The sequence below is a fragment of the Crocuta crocuta genome, unplaced genomic scaffold, assembly GCF_008692635.1.
Source record: "Crocuta crocuta isolate KB4526 unplaced genomic scaffold, BGI_CrCroc_1.0 scaffold6, whole genome shotgun sequence".
In the NCBI taxonomy this organism is placed as follows: Eukaryota; Metazoa; Chordata; class Mammalia; order Carnivora; family Hyaenidae; genus Crocuta; species Crocuta crocuta.
The window spans coordinates 13421866-13444282 of NW_027531917.1; the positions used below are offsets into that span (position 1 = coordinate 13421866).

Below are 22417 nucleotides of genomic sequence, written 5' to 3' on the forward strand. Positions count from 1 at the left end.
AATGTCCAGTGGAATCTATTTTAACCTTGATATTTTTTAATCAATTAATAAACACATGAAAAAATACTGTGTATGAAAATACTGCTTAAAAAGAAAACAAAACCAGGGATAGGCAAACTTGTTATGGAAGAAAAACAAATAGTAAATATTTAGAGTTTAAAGGACCATAAAGTCTTTGTCATAGATACTCTGCTGTGACACAAAAGCAGCCATAGATAATATATTTAAAAAATGTATGTGCCTGTGATCCAATAAATCTTTATTTATAGAAACAAGCAGTGGCCTGGCTTTGACTAATGTGTCTTAGTTTACCAAACACTAACTAGACAATGAATTCCAAGTTTATGTGTATATGTGCGTATCTATGTATATATAAACATATGTAGGCAAATACATAAAAAATATATAATAGGTATGTATATATGCAAGTAGTAAAAGTGTTTAGTAAATATCAAATAGCATAAATAAATGTATATAGAAAATTGATCAATAATAAATTGGGTAATGAATAGCAATGAACAGTTGGAAACATATATGTTATGTATAATATATATTTATGTATAATATAAAATATAATATACAATTGACTAGCATATTAGATAAACCCCAGCATGTGCTAAATAACAATTGTGAAGAAAGAAGGAATAAAAAACAAATGAGTAGATACAACAAAAAATGAAGGTAAGGGCAGGGGTAGAATGGAGGGGAAAGTGAAGAAAGAGAAAAGAACTGGGAACAGAATTTAAAACAAAGATGAGTGTATAGTGTATAGACAATGAAAGATTTAATAATAAATATAACGTTTTGCAATAAATTAGTATTTAATAAAACTATAATTTTATTAAGAATAGAAAAGTATACTATTTTTGAAAAAGTAAGAGATCGGTGCATCAAAGTCTCTGTGGTGTGTTTATTCACTTGAATGATCATCAATGGCACATTACAGCTCTGCCACGTTAGAGACAAAGTACTTGCACATTAACTAATAATAAAACATATTCTTAGCTAAATGTTCTGGTATGATAGGCTCCCTCTGTAGACCTTAGACCTTGACGTTTCTTCTGAGTCATTCTGAATATTGACCGAGTACTGCTGAAACTCCATTGCCTTAGTTAGCTGCAATTTAGATTGGATTCATACATATATTTCTGAACCATAATTAATTAAGACTACATAGCCTCCTATACTCCTTAGAATATGGCTTAAATTCCTTGGTTTTCAAGCTAGAAAAAAATCTGTAGAAGGTTTCTCATTTCACTAACATGGGCAAAATTAGAGTATTGCCCCAGTGACCAACCATATTCTCCTATGTTTATGGGCTTCCTCAAGGTACTTGGTCCATAGATCTGTGTCCATCTTTGAGAAGAGTTCTTCTACATTCTTACTTATTGCATATGTTTTAGGTATGAAAGATTTTTTTTTAAATAGTCAACTGTATTTGAAGAATAATTTTGGAAGATCATCTTATACGATTGTCCTCATGGTGGTAATTATTATATTTAACAACATTGGATCATAGTAATGCAAAATCAGAGTAGGAATGAATAATTTTAAGCTCTTTAAATGCACAATAGTACTAAAGCCTAGAAATATTTTATTTTGTATTATTGTATTGTATTGTACTGACCATTGAGCAAGTGGTCTCATCCCCATGTTTATTTCCAATGTTGTATGTGCTATTATATAAATAATTCAGGCAACTTAATCTTGATCAAACACTTAAAAATTATCTGAAATAATCCCTTCCTCAAGGTGTCCAACACTATACGGGCTGGCCCAGATTATCTTGATGGCATTAATAGTGGAAGAATTTTTCAGACTTTAAGGCACACAAGACCTGATATTAAATATATGACAGATATCTCCATCATTTGCCATTTTATTATTTGTTATTAATAAAAGATTCTCAACATGATAACACATAGTAGACTTTTCATGAAATAAATTATAAAATATGCTAATATCACTTTAACTGCTTTAACTTCACTACATCTACATTCCATCCATAAAGAGTCAATAGTCTTATTATTGTCACTTGACAGTACGATATTCCCAAATTGGCTTTTATATTCTCAGTTTACACCTCTAGCTTAATTCAGGTTATGTTTCAAACTATCTTCTGACTTCTCTTTAAACTTCTGGTTTTCCACACCATTCCCAGATCCAATCTAGGTAATGGCACCAGTACTGTGACCTGATCTAAAGAAATTTCTTTTTGGGTTTTGCCTTTGACATTTCCTCTTTAGTTTGTTTTTCGTGGTTCCTTTGGTCGAATACTCATGATAATTCCTAGATATTCAAATCATAGTACAAAGCATATCAATGGAAAATACTAAAGAGAGGCAAGAAGATGGCAAAATTCATCCTAAGAAAACTTTTAACACATTTTAGGTTCCTTGCTGGTAGTCAGGCAAAATCTACCCAAAAGAAGATTTTTAAGATGTTGTGTAGGCTCAGTGGAGGCTACCACAAAATATGTCACAATGGCATAAAGATTATTTTAAATTAAAGTTATTTAAGGAACAGCTAGTGTAAACAGAACACTCTGATTCCAGAAAGTAGGAAATAAATCTCCCTTGTGAAATGTACCATGTGAAAAGTATCTGCAGGTAGAGAGACATCCTTACTATAACAGACAGGGAATTCAGGGCCACGGAAGCTTATCTAAACAAATCTTGATACTTTTACTAATTTACTGTACTTCCCCAAATTCTGTTTACTGATTGAAACTCCCAAACCTGTTTTATTTGTCTTGTCAATTTCTCAGATATATGTGTTTGTTGTTTGTCTAAAATTTATTAAAGCTGAATGCTTTGATCATTTCTTTTGGTCTCACTTTTATTACTGATCTTCTGGCTGCGTGTAACTAAACTTTATTTTTTTTTTTCTATTAATCTGCCTCATACCAGTTTAATTCTTAGACCAGTCAACAGAACCTTGAAGGTGAGAGAAAACAATTTTTCCTCTCCAGGAATGCCAATGTTCCACCCAAAGTTTAAAACAATGCTTTATTCCTAAAATAAAAATGGAATAAACTGGGACCAAGCAGGGAAATGAGAATAATCACAGTGCAGTAAGCAACAAAGACAATGTGTCCTTAGATTGGCAGCAAAATATAATACAAAAGCGGTCAGAGTGGGTAAAAACCCATACTTGTTTGTGATATCCCAGATCCTGAGCTAAAGTGTGAAGTAAATAAAATGGTACTGAGTCCTAGGTCTTGTGCATGTGAATAAACCAATAATATACTTCCAGCATTTTTCAGACTAAGGAAGAATATTAGAAAACTTGTAAACTAGTTCTATAGACTGGATTATTCAGTAAATAGATCTTTAAGGAGCTATGAAAGTAAAACATAGATAAAATGAAGAAAAGATTTATAATTTATTTTTTCTAGGTAAGTTCTATCAGATTCAATGGTGAAAAATGTTGTAAACCCCATAATGCAAAATAAGCAATAGATAAGTCATTTTTTCTGAGTAATTGTCTTTCAGAAGAGATATATTTGATGTTGATACTGAAAGTTCTGTAGAAGTGGTTCTTGGAGTTCAAGAAAGTCAGAGGCATCAAACTCAAAGAGAACAGCATGGTACATTTCCTGCACTATTTCTACTTAAAATTTATTGCAGGGGCACCTGAGTCGCTCAGTCAGTTAAGTGTCCAACTGTGGCTCAGGTCATCATCTCATGATTCATGCGTTTGAGCCCCACTTCATGCTCTGTGCTGACAGCTCAGAGCCTGGAGCATAATTCAGATTCTGCGTCTCCCTCTCTCTCTGCCTTCCTCTGTTCTCTCTCTCTCTAAAATAAACATTTTAAAAATTAAAACTTATTGCATATAACTTAGAGTAAAATATTTAAAAATATGTTGTTCTTTTCTTTAAATGTTTATTTCATTTATTATTATTAATTTATTAACATATATTAATCCAGAATTTTTCTTTATAAAATACAACTCATTTCTCCCTCCCTAAATTAAAATGAATATAGAATTCCAGACTGCTTTGAAGATTGCTCTCAATTATGCAGTATTTTTTTTCCATGACAATTTCCACATTTGTGCTAGCAGTTTTTTATGTTCTTTATAACCTGCTAATCAGAATGTTACCAAATTAACAGTTAATTTTTCTGTACTATTAGTATTTGTTTATGATTGGTGAAATACTACTAAGGTTAAAAGATTGCTTNTTGAGTTATAATAATTATTAAAATATTATTAGATTAAATTTTATATTTGAAAAGAAAGAAGACAAAGAAAATTTCATTGTGATACTTTTCATACTCTAAAATGAGATAATGAGATGGTCAAATAAATATTCAAAGCATAATTTAAGTTCACCATTTCTGTCTTTCCATTTTCCATATTAACAACCTTTTAAGTTTTAGTAGAAATTTTGTAAAATATTTTTGACTGTATCATTTTTTAAATTCAAGTGACCTAAGACGACATAGTTCACTACTATAAGGTGGAAAGTAGAACTTAAAAGAAGCCTCCTGACATGCTTAAATTTATCACAAGAATGCATTAAAAGATATCTTAGATTAAGATCTCCCACAAAGGTAGATTTCTAAGGGGACTTACTCAATTTTTAACAGTCTAGTTCTTAGCAGGATGAATGAGAATAACATTACCTGAAATTGAAAGTGTTAAGTCACTTGCCGAATTAAGTCTTCTAAATTTGGACAATTATTTTCCAGTCTGTTTGATGCTAACACAATTAAAAGAGATTAATTTGGTAGTATTCAACTTGTTTTTTTGTTGTTGTTGTTGTTTAATTCTTTGCCCTAGAATGGCTAACAATGAAAACAGGTAGTATGCGGCATCGCTGCTGGAACCACTGAATCCAACAACATCAGAAGTCTGGCGGCATGTGCCTCCACTTTCAGAGGCTCAGATAAATTTTATAAATGTTCTGAGTTCCAAGAATATCAGTAATATTTACTGTACACCTACTATGTTTCAATTATTGTGGTTTACATTATAAAGGATGTAAGGTTTTCAAAAGACATCGGTGTCATAAATTCTGCCCTTGAGTGTTGTTATATTTCTTCTTTTTAAGCTAGATAGAGATAGAGATAAAAGAAATAAATAAAAAATATGTTTTATGATGTGGTAGATTAATTTCCTTGAAGAGCATTAGTTTCCATCTATTTCTGGGTCTACACTTTTTATCGTTTAACTTTATAAGTCTCTCTCATTCTGATTCTGGTCCTAGTCATGTGATTTGCTTTGGTAAATGGAATTCTAGAAGGTATGATACAAGCAGAGACTTGATAAAGCATTTGCACAGTTTTGCTTGTGCTTTTTTCCGTCTGCTATCACCATGAAAAAGACATACCAACGAGTTTGTTGAGGGATGAGATCTACAGAGCAGTCAGGTTTACCTCAGCATCTCAGCTGAGGCCTCTTACATTAGCCAACAGCCAGCTGACCTATAGACATGTGGGCAAGTACTGTTAATATTAGGACTCACATATCAACTGCACTAGGTTCATGATTAATGGATACAACTAGTGTGTGTCACTGAGACTTTTTTTTTCTTATAGACCATTATTAAGGCAATAAATATCTAATACAAATAGTACTAAATTATAGTCTAAATATTGTGGAAGATTCTCGAAATTTAGGTTCCTGTGAGGACTTAATCAGAAAATGTATGATAATCTTACACTTAATAATCTTTCAATGGTTGTTTATCATCTCCTTCTCCTTCAAAAATTCCCAAATGATCTTTTAAATTCAAAATAATGTGTGTGAACATAAATAAAAGTGTTAGATAAATAATTAACCCAGTCATAAAGAGATACGTTTGCCTGAAATGAACATCAGCACAAACACAAATATGTCTAAGCATTCATGTGCATAAACAGACGTACATATGTCACAAACTTCCAGTTTTAGGGACACATTTTCCTTCAGATTTTAGATAGAATATCATGAACTTTTTTTCTATACAATCTGAGCTGTTGCACACTTCATCTCCATATTTTAAGAGTTTGGGGGGTGAGAAATAGGGATGAATGACTAAAATATTTCCTGATTGATCCATTCAGCCACCTGTTTCTCCAATGCCAATAACCACTGGCAATCCTGTTTCAGTAATTCATTTCTAGCGACTGTCATTTTCTTATTTACTTCTTTATATTCAGGATATATCTCTTTTCTTCTTCCCTCGATAGTGTTCTTGTATAGATGAAATATGTTGAATGTTTCTGGATGGCAAAGTATAGTTACAACACAGGACATAACAGAACTTTAAATTCTGCCTATTTTAGATGCATACCTGTATTTTTACATCAAAGAAATTATTTCCCCTGCCCCTGTATTATCTTATTGCCTTCTTTTGTTATCTGTCTTTATCCTTATAAATTTCCTCATCCACCAAGCACTATCCACACAAATCTGAAGGTATTGTAAATAACAGTTCACAAATATGACTGTAGTTATTTTTTTATTTGAAAAAATTTACTCTTTGTTTATACCTTTTATTTCAGACTGTCCTGGAGTGAGCAATATTGGATGGTGAGTAATTCAGTTCACTTTTTACTACACTATCAGAATATTTCTAGATTAGCCATAACAAAAAGAGCCCTTCTTCTATCTCTACTTTAAAGCATACCTGATTACTCAAATAATTTATTTGAATGGTATATATGTGGAAAAATGTATACATTTAATACATATTTAAATATATGTGTATATGTGTTTTGTATTAAAAATTTAAAGATAATATTCAATGTATTTATGATATCAACTCTTCCAGGACATGGTGACTAAGGTATTGATGAAATATTAAGAAGACATAATTAAGCAAAAATCTTATCTAGTGCTATTGAGATAGAATTCTTTGGTTGCCATGGTCATATTGTATTTAGATTGTCTTCTCTGTCCATTTCACTATGTATAAAAGTTCTGGGTGGTTTCTTTTCCTGTAGTTTAAATTTCAAATGCAAGAATATACCACATCTAAAAGTTTAATATTTCAACTTCAGATGAAGAAAGTTATCTATGCTTATTCTGGGGCCAGATGAATGATTGTTCTACCTTAAGAGTGAGGTTAAGATTTTTATTTTTTACAGTTAATAAATAAGAAGAATTAGATAAAATGGTTTGAATTAGAACAGACCAAGGACCTATTATCTTTGTATGAATTGAAGCCCTAGTGTTGATTTTAAGCAACTTATCAAAGATAGAATCTGATGTAATGAACATTAATCATTTTAGTTTTTGCTGCCCTTCATGGAGCATTTGTTTGTAGTTTTGAGAATTTCTAATATTAGGAAGATGAAAATCTTTCTTCCCAATACAAAAGCCAAAAACAATATATTTACAATCCTTCCTCAATTATACCAGTTACCTGGCTTTATAGTACAATTTATTCTAGAGTGATAGTGACTAGCTTAACATATCAGACGTTAGCATGTATCTAATTGCAGGTGTATAAGTCTTTTAGTACTTGAAGAATAAAAAGCAATAAAGGAGGTTTGAGAATGAGTGGATGGACCACTCAAAATCATTCTATATTCTGAGTCTCAGAAGAAGCTGCTTTTGGGGTAAAATACTTAATAACCACATGGAGGAGAAAGACCCACTCTGTGAATGTCTTCTTTTAGTCCTCTCAAGGTGCTATAACAAAACATCACAGACTCAGTAGCTCGTAAACAATAGAAATTTATTTCATACAGTTCTAGAGGCTGAAGGTCCAAGATCAGGGTGCCAATTCAACTGGGTTCTAGTGAACACCCTCTTCAAGATTGTGGAAGCACACAATCCTACTCCAAAGCAGTCATTGTTTCAGATATCAAGGATTTATTTATTTTTATGTCTTTATTTTATTTTTTTGAAAGATGAGACAGACAGTGAGTGGGGGAGGGGCACAGAGAGAGGGAGACACGGAATCTGAAGCAGGCTCCAGGCTCTGAACTGTCAGCACAGAGTCTAATACGGGGCTTGAACCCACGGTCTGTAAGATCATGACCTGAGCCGAAGCTGGATGCTCAACTGACTGAGCCACCCAGGGGCCCCTAGATATCAAGGATTTAAATACAATATATTTGGGTTCACCAGGTAAGTTCTGCCTATTGCTATGACTGAAAGTCCAACATTCTAGCATCAGCATTCATGTCCCCTTGATATACTACCATATCTTACAGTAACCAACCAGTCACCTAGTGTTAGGTTGACTACACTTCAATGAAAAGATGATTAATTTGGAGAGAAAATTTTTATTACTGTATGTGAGCATTTCCCATGCTCATGATTCTTGTATTTGTAAACGAGATGTTTTATAAAACATAAGTGCTATTCACCTTCTACAATAATTATTCAGTGGGATTTTTAGTTAATTCCATCTTACATTTCATAACTTTCATGCTGCTGAGTGAATGGAAAAATATAATGAATCTATGGTATTATCTAGGAAAGTTTGTCTTAACTACCAAGGAGGTTCTGGGGAGGGACTATACAATGCAGTCAGAGAGGAGATGGAACAGACTCGAGGAGGTTGAGGAATAGAAGAATACTATCTCAGTGCTCTGTCTGGTAATAATAAAAGGAGCATTATAGCTGTTTTATACAATCAAGATAAATAAGAATTCAGATTCCTCAGGACCTGATCATTTGGAGTAAAAATATCTTTAAAAGTATTCAACATCATAAGCTCTGAACCATAATTTGGTGCAAAGCAAGTAAAACATGCACATAAATGATGTCTTGTTATATAAAAAATCATGGCTTACTACAAAAGATTCTAACAGTAAATATGAAAGACAATGTGACTCAATGGAAGACTTTCAATATACTAAGTGAAGACTCAAGTCAGAGTTGTAAATGGCAATGACTCCTCAAAGTAAGACAGTGATGGGGGGGAAAAGACAACATTGCTTTCTTTATTTATGATGTGGTACACTTACTCTTTTTCTAAGACAGGGAAAGAATCAACTGATCTCGGAAAGTTAATCCCAGCTCTAAGACTGTCAAACTTTAGTTAGGCAATCTTCTTCTTCCAGGTAACTATCATCATGCTTTTCCTTTCTGTTCATATTTATCAAACTGATTAAAGTCATATCATTCCTTCTCAGTAAATTTCCATCCCAAATATTAATGTGATATTTCAGGATGTAGATTATCTTCCCGACATGGATATTTAATATCTGGATTGCAAGATACATCAGATTCCTTTGCAAAGAACTAACCTGCGAAGTAAATTTTATAAATCAGTGTGATACATTCTACATATTAGATGTTGATCAATACAACAACAAATTTGTTTATTCATCAATCTATTTAAGGAGTCTTATTAAGTTGGTTTCAGGTTTACCTTTTTAGGAGAAATTCCATTATTAAAGAAAAGCTATCACTAGATTTGTTCAAACTTTTTAAATGTTTCCACCCACTAATTTTATTTAAAAAACATTTAAACAAAAAAGAATGAACCAAAGAAACCCAAACACATTTATATATCATAAGGATTATAAAACAGCTTTACTTAAAAACAAACACTTAGAACATACTCCAGGAATATGCCTGCTCATGAATATTTTAGGTCTATTGCAACTTTCAAAAAAACCTGTATGAGTTACATAAGTAAGTAAGAAATATGTCTGAAGAGAATGGCATCTGTCCACTAATGGTTGTTCCCAAGGAGAGAGCATTTCTTCACAGCCTCTGCTGGTCATGGGTGAACTCTGTTGTTAATGGTCTGTGAATAGCATCATGGATACTCTCCTGGGGACAGGCCTAGTGGCTAATAATTTCTACCATGCAAATATGCTCATTGACCTACAATGGGGATGAAAGTGCAGCCTTCTGAAGCTGTTTGCAGCAATTAAACTCAGTGCCCAGGGTGGATAATTTCCACCATCAGAACAAGGAAAATGGTTAACGCTGTGCTCTACCTTTGTCTTGCATCCTGTAATTTCTGTTGAAAGTCAGTGTTAGGTGACTTCTTCTACTGCGGGTTTCCAGCAGAGTAAATGTGTCTACATCATCACATATATGAAATTAGATAGTTTAGAAAATAATGATACTAATGGGAATCCGATGTAACTTTTCCGTACATTAATGCCTGAATTTTTGTTGTACTTTCACTAGAACCATAAAGATGTGTCGGTGGAAACTATAGCCTAATAGAGCTGTATACAGGCTCTAAATTGAAAGAGAGCCAGGGGAGAAGTCAGAGAGACGTTTTACCCCTCACCACATGAATTCACTATTATTCTTTGTTGAGTTATACTAATATACAATGCACTGTTCATTATTAAGTAGTTTTAAAAGTTTGATAAAGTGATAACACATTCCTCAAACAATAACCCAAACTGAAGAATAAAGAAAAATATGCTTCCCCCACCCCAACTACAGAAATTAAAAAGTGTAAGACAAAAGGTTGCATGTTTTGTGGTTCCTGTTCTCTTTTAGGCTATCGGAAGAGACTGGCAAAGAGTCTCATGTGTATTCGTTCTAACAATATCTTTTAAATGCCAGAAATTGCACCCTTTATAAAATATTTTTTTTTATTTACTAGGGCTTTTAATAATATGGATCAATCTATATAGTTTTTTTAATTTTTAATGTTTTTATTTATTTCTGAGAGAGATATAGAGAGAGACAGTGTGAGCAGGGGAGAGTCAGAGAGAGGGAGACACAGAATCCAAAGCAAGCTTCAAGCTCTGAGCTGTCAGCACAGAGCCTGACACAGGGCTCAAACCCACTAGGGACACCTTTGGAATCTCAGCTGGCTTTTTATCTTACACCTCAGACACTATGTGTCTTATAAAATAACTTATTTTCCTCTCTGAGGAAGCTTAGGATCAAATACTTGTTACATATCTAGAAAATATAGAGCACCAGTTGAATCAATTTTGAACTCCACAATGACATTGCTTTTATTTTCTTTATGTTATCATTCTCACAAATATTTGCTGTGCCTTTTGATATTGTTATTTTTGAATGTTAGGTAAAATATTGTTTTATAAATCTGGAGAGTAAGGAGAAAAAACAAGATAAAAGAAGGAAAATAGGTTAATAAGATGACAGGAAAGAAAATAAAGGAAAGTATAAAAACAAAAAGAAGGAGGGAAGGAAGGAGGGAAGAGAGAAAGGGAAGAAGGAAAGATGGATTACCCAAAAAGGAAGCAAATGAATAGAAAGACCTAGGAAAGTTAAATTGGAGGAACTTTTGAAGAAAAGGAAACTAAAAGGAAGTTGCCTTGGTAGTGGGGAATAAATAAAGGATTTGGGAACAATTCCTTAGTTTAAATGACTGAAGCTGCAGAATACAGGACAATTATTTCTTGCTTAGAATACTATATTCTGAATAATACAAATCTATCATGGCTAACTGTACTTTGCTTAAATTTTGGAAGACTTGTAGAGCTTTCAGATCTCTCCCTCTCCCAGTCACTGAGCCAGTCAATAAGATAGGATGAAATAAAATAAAATAAAATAATTTACAGTTAGGTAATGAAGCTTATATCTAATATTTATTTTTTAAATGATGAGTAGTATTAGAAATAATTTATTATTTTATAATAAATCTAGAAGGAGTAAAAGACATAGGCATAATGCAGCAAACATCTGAGTGATTATTCATATAATCTTACAGCAATGAAGTTGGCTATAGCTAACTATTGGATTGATGGGAAGAGTTAAAGTCGTCCTCCAAAAATAGCCTTCAATAACTTATAGGAACAATAATGCAGAAGATGTTTGGAGACTTAAGATACAACTTAACAATAAGCTACTCCAAAGCACTGGAGTTGGTACCCCCTCAGTGGCCAGGAAAAAGAGCAATTCCAGCATTTGATGAGCTATGGTTATAGGTTAGCACATTAACACAGGAAACACATTACTCTCCTAAAACCTTATTTCAAAAATGTCTTAGAAAGTAAGATCTGTGTCTTATCATTTGTTACCTCACATAAAGTTGCCTCTTTTTGAAATCTAAAAAAAAATGACTTACTGAAAATCTACACTAATTGAACTCATCTACTCATATACACAAGCACATCAATACTAGATCAACCCATTAATTTTCCCTACTGGCCTTTTCTGGATGATTTTACATCACACTACATAATGGGGGTAGACTGGAAAACATCTAGTTAACCTTCCTGCCCTCCTTTGCCCTGTTCTGTGTCTTGGGAGACTGACTATTAGGGACTGCATCAATTGGGTGCCCTTGCCTTCTAGCTTTGAGATGGATTTGACCAAAGAGCAAAAATAGCAGGAGTTTCAAGGAGAGCAAAATAGAGCAGGTTCTTTATTTTCTCACTCATTTGTAGTATGAGATTTATAGGGTCCAAGATGCTTTTCAACTATGTCTCCTACTCAGTAGTCTTTCTTATAATACACAGGCTCTCACTGGACTCTGGTGACCCCCCTTTTCCCCTCTATTCCTTCAGGAATACAGGGGTAAAATTTTATGCAATTGCTAGAGCCTCAACATCCTCTGTTGGTTGCTATACCCAGTTCACATTGTACCAAAAATCCGCTATTAATTTGTCTTCAAATAGTCAACTTTCATATCCTTCCATGATATAAAGGCAATATGTCAAAAATATATTCTAGCCTTATGACTGTGTCATGTTGGGCATAATAAACTGGGTTTGGAAAGCAATGTAGAAAACAATAATTACATCTTCAGCCTCATAGTATTATTAAGAAACAAAAGAGAAAAAGTGATACTGTAAATACTTATAGTTTTATATTTCCACACTGAGCATGGAGCTTGCTCAAGATTCTCTCTCTCCTTCTACCTATCGCTGCAGAGCATGAACTCTCTCTCTCTCTCTCTCTGTCTCTCTCTCTCTCTCTCAAAAAAGTATATGGAGAAAACATTTATCATCTGGGAAGTATTATATAATTATTAGCTATCTCATTTATTTTATTTTATTGATATAAGTATAACTTATATGACCTGGAGGAAGAATACTTGAATTTGTAAAGAACTGTATTTTCTTTCATGGAGCCAATTTCCTGGCTTTCAGCCTATTAATTTAAGTTTGCATTTCTCCTAGCATTTTCAAAATTACTGTCATGGTTCACCTATATCTGATGGCACAGAATGACTTTGGCCTTTAGTCATTTTTAATGACTTCTAAGTTCTTTAAAATCACTTAAATGAAATATTTTCTTTATTTGTATTATAACAGAAATCATGCTCTGAAATGTAAGGAATACAGAAACCTTTTAATTGAGTCTCTTCTTACATTTTGTAGTATTTATTTTTTTCTTAATTTTAAGTTTTGTTTGTTTGTGTTTTTACTTTCAAATATGATCTCTCTCATAATTAGAAATCATATCTTTCATTAATTCACTTAATGACAGAGGAGATAGTTTGAGTACTGACTGGGAAGACATTTATGTTTTATTGATTTGTCTTTTTTTCCTTGGAGAAATTTCTTCCTCAAAGAAAAACAAATGTCAATATAATATCAATACAAATTAACCCTCATGTAAAATGATTCAACAGAGGGTCAAAGAGAAAATTACGTGCAGTCTGGTTGTTTGTATTTTATACAATCATTAAAGATTTATTAAACCTCTTACTTTTTTTCTTAAGAGAGAGACAACATCCTTTATTATTTATTTTGTCATTTATATTTTCTCTTAAATAGTTTCTTTTCTTTTTTGTTTTTTAAATGTTTTATTTATTTCTAGGAGAGAGAGAGAGAGACAGCATGAGCAGGGGAGGGTCAGAGAGAGAGTGAGTCACAGACTGAAACAGGCTCCAGGCTCTGAGCCGGCAGTCAGCACAGAGCCCGACGCAGGGCTCGAACCCACGAACCACGAGATCATGACCTAAGTGAAAGTCGGACGCTTAACCGACTAAGCCACCCAGGCGCCCCTTAAATAGTTTATTTTCAAGTTGGTTTGCATATAACACGTAGTGCTCATCCCAACAAGTGCCCTCCTCCATGCCCATCATCCCTCCATCACCTTCCCCCCACCCCATCAGCCCTCAGTTTGTTCTCAGCATTTAAGAGTCTCTCATGGTTTGTCTGCCTCCGTCTCTCCCACTATTTTTCCCCTTCTTCTCCAACATGGTCCTCCATTAACTTCCTCCTAATCCACCTATATGTGCAAACATTGGTATTTGTCCTTCTCTGCCTGACTTACTTCACTCAGAACACCCTCAAGGTCCATCCATGTTGCTACACATGGCCAGATTTCATTCTTTTTCATCGCCATGTAGTATTCCACCTTATAGATAAACCACATCTGCTTGATCCATTCATCAGTTGGTGGACACTTAGGCTCTTTTCATGTTTTGGCTATTGTTGAGAGTGCTGCTATGAACATTGGGATCCCTGTGCCCCTATGCACCAGCTCCTGTATCCTTTGGGTAAATTCTTAGCAGTGCTATTGCTGGGTCATAGGGGAGTTCTATTGTTAACTTTTTGAGGAACCTCCACACTGTTTTCCAGAGGGGCTGCACCAGTTTACATTCCCACCAACAGTGTAGGAGGGTGCCCATTTCTCCATATCCTCGCCAGCATCTAAGTCCTCTGATTTGTTCATTTTAGCCACTCTGGCTGGCGTGAGGTGGTATCTCAGTGTGGTTGTGATTTGTAGTTCCCTGATGAGGAGGGATGCTGAGTATCATTTCATGTGTCTGTTGGCCATCTGGATGTTCTCTTTGGAGAAGTATCTGTTCATGTCTTCTGCCCCATTTCTTCACTGGATTCTTTGGTTTTCAGATGTGGAATTTGAGGAGCTACTTATAGATACTGGATACTAGCCCTTTATCTAATATGTCATTTGCAACTATCTTTTCCCATTCCATCATTTGCCTATTAGTTTTATGGATTGTTTCCTTTGCCGAGCAGAAGCTTTTTATCTTGATGGTGTCCCAGTAGTTCATTTTATGCTCTCGATTCCCTTGCCTTTGGGGATGTGTCAAGTAAGAAATTGCTGCAGTTGAGGTCAAGGAGGTTTTTTTGCTGCTTTCTCTTCTAGGGTTTTGATGGTTTCCTGTCTCACATTCAGGTCCTTTATCCATTTTGAATTGATTTTGGTGTATGGTGTGAGAAAATGATCTAGTTTCATTCTTCTGCATGTTGTTGTCCATTTCTCCTAGTACCATCTGTTAAAGAGGCTGTCTTTTTTCCATCAGATACTCTTTCCTGCTTTGTCAAAGATTAGTTGGCTGTACATTTGTGGGTCTAATTCTGAGTTCTCTATTCTATTCCATTGGTTTATGTGTCTGTTTTTGTGCCATTACCATACTGTCTTGATGATGACAGCTTTGTAGTAGAGGCTAAAGTCTAGGATGGTGATGCCTCCTGTTTTGGCTTTCTTCTTCAATATTACTTTGCCTATTTGGGGTCTTTTGTGGTTCCATGCAAATTTTAGGATAGTTTTGAGAAGTATGCTGGTGCAATTTTGATTGGGATTGCATTGAATGTGTAGATTGCTCTGGGTAGTATTGACATTCTAACAATATTTATTCTTCCAATCCATGAGCATGGAATGTTTTTCCATTTCTTACTTTTATTTTGGGAGGTAACCTCCTACTTTTATTTTAAGAGGTAAGAGCAATTTTAGGTAATAAAATCAATGGCAAGTCATTTAAAGGTTAGATTTTGTGTGAAATGAAAATTGCTCTATTGGGTTTTGAAAGGTAACTTGACCTAGTAATGACAATGCTGTATTTCCATTCCTGTATCTGTGGCATGCAAAATTTCTCCAGGCAAAATCTTCTGGCAATTACTAGCTCGCATATTTTGTTTTAGGCAAAGGAGGAAATTTCTGTTACTATGTTTTGGTTAGATGCTGAAGTTTCCACGGTTTTGCTTATTTTTCCTTTCTTTTCTTCCTTCCTTCCTTCCTTCCTTCCTTCCTTCCTTCCTTCCTTCCTTTCTTCTTTCTTCTTTCTTTTTTCTTAAATTATTTGTCTTTTTCTGCTATCTGAGGCAATAAATGTTGGTGAGGTTGCAGTGTTGAGCTCAAAGGCTTGAGAATTAGAGGAATCAAAGAAGAGACCATATTCTCTTTCAAATAAAGGAACAAACAATGGAGCAAAATAGAAGGCTAGGAATTTAAAAGATCGCCTCTGACTTTTTCCAGAACAATGACTTTTCCTAAGAAACCTTGTTATTTTACCTTGTTGAAAGAGAGAACAGAAACAACTAAGATAGACTGTTTAGAAGTGCTTTTGGAACAAAAAAGAAAAATGTAACATTTCTTAATATATGACACATAATTCTGGTTTAGAATTCAAATCAGTATGATTTCAACGTGACTTGTAAAAGGTGATTCTAAAGGTACACAAGACTAATTTTCATTGAAGTAGCAGACCACATTTTAATTTATAAAAGAAGTATTTTTTTTTCTACATAAGATATTTATAGGATGACTTAGATTTCTTCTGGGGTTTTTTATTCACAAATGTTTCCTTGTGCTGGTTTGTAACTTTTCTGTCTCATACACCCTATCACCCTCCCCCAAGTACAGACAGTGCCTGTATAATCATTTTTTTCTGGTTTCCTTCATGCAGCATAGTTATTTAAAGATTTTTCCATATTATTTCATGAAATATATTTCATTCCATTTTATTGATGAGTAGTGTTTGACTATATTTATATGCCATAATTTGTTTATTCACAAACTTTCTGATGGACATTGGGTTGTCTACAATTTTTAGCTAATAGAAATAAAAGTGCTACAAATATTCTTTTAAAACTTTTTTAAATGTTTATTTCTGAGTGAGAGATAGAGTGCAAATGGGGGGGGGGGGCCAGAGACAAAAGAAAACATAGAATTCAAATCAGGCTCCAGGCTCTGAGTGGTCAGCACAGAGCCTGATGTGGGGCTTGAACTCATGAACTATAAGATCATGACCTGGGGTGAAGTTGGACATTTATCCAACTGAGCCACCCAGGTGCCCCATGAATATTCTTATGTAAAACCTTGTATGGGTATAAAATTTAATTTCTCTTGGGTACATACCAAGATATAGAAGGACTGGGTCATTGTTAAGAAACTGACAAATTTTTTCTCTGATGTTACTGTACCATTTTACATTTCCACTTTTAGTGCTGGAGTTGGGTCTTATTTTAAGCTAAGTTAAGGCATAGAGAATAATTAGTCTCTGGTTACTTTTGCCCTACTACTGAGGGAAAACCCTTCTGTGCACTTCACCTGATTCTCAATCACTTATGAATTTTCTGACTCTGGATAATGGGAAGAGAAGCTATTCTTGGCTACGTGTGGACTTCTATGATTGTTCCCTTTCATTGTTTGGGTGTTTTTTTTCCCCCTAGCTTCAGACACTTTCCTAATAGGCATGCAGAGATTAGCTCTCAGCTAAAGATTTGAGGACTTTTGACAAGGCTTTTTTTCTGTGCAGCTCTTCTCCAGTGCTCTGTTCTGTGAACTATACCACTTTGAACTACAAGCCATCTCCTAAAGTCAGAGAGACCTCTGGACCCTGCCCTTTCTGCTCCTGTGTCTGTAGCATGCAAAATTTCCTGAGGCAAAACCTTCTGGCAACTGCTAGCTCACATATTTTGTTTTAGACAAAAGAGGACATTTCCAATATTCCATTTTGGCTAGATACTAAAGTCTCCGTGGTTTTGGTTCTTTCTTTCTTTCTTTCTTTCTTTCTCTCTCTCTCTCTCTCTCTTCTTCCTTCCTTCCTTCCTTCCTTTCTTTTCTTCCTTCCTTCCTTCCTTTCTTTTCTTCCTTCCTTCCTTCCTTTCCTTCCTTCCTTCCTTCCTTCTCTCCCTCCCTCCCTCCTTCCCTCCTTCCTTCCTTCCTTTTCTTTCTCTTTCATCTATTTCTGTTACCTGAGGCAAATGTTGGCATGGTTGCTGTGTTGAGCTGGATGCCTTGAGAGTCAGAGGAATCAAAGAATCCATACACTCTTCAAACATTCACTTTTAGATAACTCTAACCCTTGCATTAATACACACCTTAATAGAATAGATGCCCTATGTGACTCTCTACAAAAGATAATAAAATAATTGCTTTTCCTATTCATTCTACTTTTTTTTCCTCTTCTTTTTCTTTTTTCTTTTTTTAAATGTTTCCTATTTATTTCTGAGACAGAGAGAGACAGAGAGAGAGAAAGAGACAGAGAGAGACAGCATGAACAGGGTAGGGTCAGAGAGAGAGGGAGATACAGTATCTGAAACAGGCTCCAGGCTCTAGCTGTCAGCACAGAGCCCAATGCGGGGCTTGAACCCACAAACCATGAGATCATGACCTGAGCCGAAGTCGGATGCTTATCCAACTGAGCTACCCAGGTGCCTTTCCTTCTACTTCTTTATTTCTTATGAAAACATGTCTACTTAACTCGATCATACACTGGCCCTGCACTGGAAACACCCAGATTGCTTTTTAAAGCAATTTGTATCTTTTTAAAAATGTTTATTTATTTATTTTGAGAGAAAGACAGAGGCCACTAGCAGGGGCGGGTAGACAGAGAGAGAGAGAGAGACGTAGAGAATCCCAAGCAGGTTTGGAACTGTCAGTGCAAAGCCTGACATGGGGCTTGAACTCACGAACCATGAGATCATGCTCTGAGCCAAAATCAGGAGTCAGATGCTTAACGGACTGAACCACCTGGTGCCCCTAAAGGTATTTATATATTGAACCTACCCTTGAAGTTAAATAAGAATCTCTGGGATTAAGATCTCAGCGTGAGTACACTTTTAAAACTTCCAAGGTGATTTCAATGGATATGAGCACTACAGTCCTGCACTAATCTATTGTGAGAGACTGTGTGTGCATGTGCCAGTACTATGCAAGTATGTGTGTATTTGTAAATCAAGTCTTAAAACAAAATATACTCTTAAATACAAGTGACAATCTAAACTTACTCTAAATTTATAGAAACACAGAAAATAATGAAATCTATTTTTATTGAGTATTTAAAGACAATTTTATTTGGGATGGCTGTTATAAGAGCTCGTGGGATTTTTCTCTAAGATTAATAGAAGGAAAAGAAATATATATCTGGGAATAGTATGATCGAATGCAATAGCATTCAAGTCTGGAGAGCACACGCAGGAAATAAAGTATCTGGATTTTAGAAAAATAAGTGCACGTGTATTTTGTATTTATGTGTGGCAGAGTAAAGAAAGGTGGAAGCAAAAAACAACATGACTTGCTTGTCCAAGTTGTAGAGACTATTGCATTTTATGTTAAGGAGTTTTACTTTATTATTTTGGTAACAAGTAGTTATTTATACAAAAATTAAGTCACGCAAACATAGGTTAATGTCTTAAATGTGGATTATTAGGAGATATGCTGGTATGAATATAGTTTGGAACCCACTTTTCCTATTTATTCTACAGCAGTTTTGTAGATTATCAGATTTCATGAGGATATACGAAGCTAAATAACAGAAGGCTTGGGGAGTTTGGGTGACTCATTCAGTTAAGCATCCAACTTCAGCTCAGGTCATGATCTCCCAGTCTGTGAGTTCTATCCCCGTATTGGTTTCTGTGCTAACAGCTCAGAGCCTGGAGATTGTTTTGGATTCTGTCTCCTCTCTCTCAGCCTCTCCCCTACACAAGCTCTGTCTCACTCACTCTTTCTCAAAAATAAAAATAAACATAATTTTTTAAAAAACTAACAGAAAGCTTGAGAGATGCCTGGGTGGCTCAGTCAGTTAAGCATCTGACTTCAGCTCAGGTCATGATCTCACAGTTTGTGGGTGTGAGGCTTGGGTCTGACTCTGTGCTGACAGCTCAGAGTCTGAAGCCCGCTTGAGATTCTGTGTCTCCATCTCTCTTTGCACCTTTTCCGCTGGTGTTCTCTCTTTCTCTAAATAAATAAATAAATAAATAAATAATATTTTAAAAAATAACAGAAATCTTGAGTGTCAAAGCAAAGTACATTTTAGTGCTTGTATATTACTCCTTCATTTATTCCAATGGTAATTATTGAACTATTTATGACATTTAGCTAAGAGCTACGTGTTTTCTTTTAATATACAATAATTTAGTAAATAAATTCAGAAAATAATATCATACAGTCCAATTGTTGTCACTAATCTCTATTCAATCAAGCTATTGTTATTATTTCTTAGGATCAGTAAGAAAATTTAAATAATGAATATATAAAGTTAGTAAGTTGAATTTATTTTCAGTAAATACACAATGTGCTAGTGAAATGTGATGGGAAAAATTGTTTTATTTTTCAATGTGAACTGTGCTGTGTCAATTCTGCTTACATTGACTCTGTTAATTTGTGATCTATTCTTCAGCTGAAAAGTATGATGAAATAAACAGTGGAATTTAGTGACATGTATTTGCTACCAACAATAATTATACTCCATAGTATGCAATGAGATTATGCATTTTGTCCAGAGAGACTGCAGAAGAATTAGTCTAAACACAAAGGTAAAATTTTACCCAGAGCAAGAATTAAAAAATGAAAGTATCTGCTAAGTAGGCTTAATTGTGACAACTTTAAGTGGGTAGATAGCACATGTAATGGAATTCTCTTTTAGATATTGAGGGTAGTGACAATTCTGGGCATACTCTATAAAACAGAGAAGAGGATTGCAAGGAAACACATTATCTAGTATGAAAAAGTCGGTAAGAGATAACCAAGTTAGATAAGCAGAATAATTTAAGATAAATGAAAATACCCATTGTTTTATAAAACGGAAAATTGGAATTTTAAATATGGCTGATTAAGGTCATCAGGGACACTTACAGAAAAATATACTGTTAAGTAAAGACTCTATGGTGACAGGTTAAACTGGAACTAAGTAGCCAAATATACAAGGGAAGAGTCAATAAAAGATTAATTTTATAGCTTTATCTCTAGTGTTTATTCCCCTTTTTAAAGATTATTTAAGCACATAATGAAACTTCAGTTTACGTGCATTAGACCTTAAGTTTTTCTGTTCTTTATGTTTTTGTTTTTCTGAGTATTCTTTTTTTTATCTTATTAATGTTTATTCAATTTTGAGAGAGAGAATGTAAAGGGGAGGGTCAGAGAGAGAGGAAGACACAGAATCTGCAGCAGGCTCCAAGCTCTGAGCTGTCAGCACAAAGCCCGATGTGGGGCTCGAACCCAGAAACCATCAGATCATGACCTGAGATGAAGTCAGATGCTCAACCGACTGAGCCACCCAGGCGCCCCTGTTTTTCTGAGTTTTCTTATTTTGCTTTTCTAACCTAGCCTGTTTGTAGACTTAACAGATAAAGTCTCAAATGTCTCTTTTTCATGGTACAAAGGCTGTAGGACCTAGGAAAATATTAAATTCATAAAGAAAATTAAGAAATACATGCCAGAAAGCTGTATTTTATTTTATGTATTGACCACTAAGTTGTTTGCTGATAATTTATAATCCTAAATTCATGGTTAGTATTCCTAACCCTAAATGTGTAGTTCACCTAAGCCACATTAATGATCAATATTGTTTCAGCCCAAAACATATATATACACACATATGTATGTACATATACATGTACATATATACAGATATATGATGATGACTGGGTACTATTATGTTCTAGTATAAAAATATATATTTTATTATTATTTTCTTTGCAGATATTTGCAGTCCTTTTATGGATACAATACAAGAAGTAAAATATCTTGACCCCTATTTCACTTGCTTAGATGATCTCAAAGACAAATAGATTAGTAATTAAATTTCAGGAGTACCTGGCTCATGTAGTTGGTTGAATATCCAGCTTCAGCTCAGGTCATAATCTTGTGGTTCATGAGTTTGAGCCCTGTATCAGGCACTGTACTGACAGCTCAGAGCCTAGAGCCTGCTTTGGATTCTGTATCTCCCTCTTTCTGCTCCTCCCCCACTCATGCTCTGTCTCTCTCTCTCTCAAAAATAAAAAAAAAAACAGTAAATATATATATGTGTGTGTGTGTGTGTGTGTATGTTTAAATTTCAGTAGTCTGATATTTTTTAGAATTTTGTTTCTTTTTTGTTTATTTATGTGCAAGTATTCTTAAAATATAATATTTATTCTTAATATTTTCTCTTCCAGAGCCAATTTATTTTATTTAAGCAAATATTTGGATAATATTTTCTATATTACAGAATATGAAAAGGGTTAAGTTTGCAGAATAGTAGGAATTTCTTCTGCTTGCCTTGTGCCTCCAACACAGCTAGGTAAATATCAAGTCATTCTTAACATCCAAGAAATTGATCTGATGACTAAGGACTGAGAGAACAAACTGCACAACTAGAGGGAAAGAAAAGGCCCCGTGGTAGAAGGCAAGAAATGTGGAGATGTGGTTTGGGGAATGGGGAAAGAATCACAGGTGTGCAGATGGATAGAGGAGGGAGGGAGAGAGAGATGGGGAGAGATTGAAAGAGGGAAAGATAGAACAGTACACAGGGAATCCCAGAAGAAAAATACTTCCCCAAAACCACTAACTGAAAAAATGAGAGGGGCTGATTATCATGAGATTTTACAACCAACAGAGCTCA

At 34.5% G+C, this 22417-nt stretch overlaps 1 long non-coding RNA gene across 2 annotated transcripts in view; it reads right to left on the reverse strand.

Annotated features, from left to right (window-relative positions):
- The window catches only part of LOC144240522 (uncharacterized), a 105895-nt gene that overhangs the window by 50154 nt on the left and 33324 nt on the right, over nucleotides 1–22417 (reverse strand). Inside the window, exon 3 of one of the 2 annotated variants that reach the window (XR_013337751.1) lies at nucleotides 8893–9194. The exons of the other annotated variant lie outside the window; for it this stretch is intronic. This is a non-coding gene — a long non-coding RNA (uncharacterized LOC144240522). Of the gene's footprint in view, nucleotides 1–8892; nucleotides 9195–22417 lie in introns of those variants that run through there. 2 annotated transcript variants of the gene reach the window in all.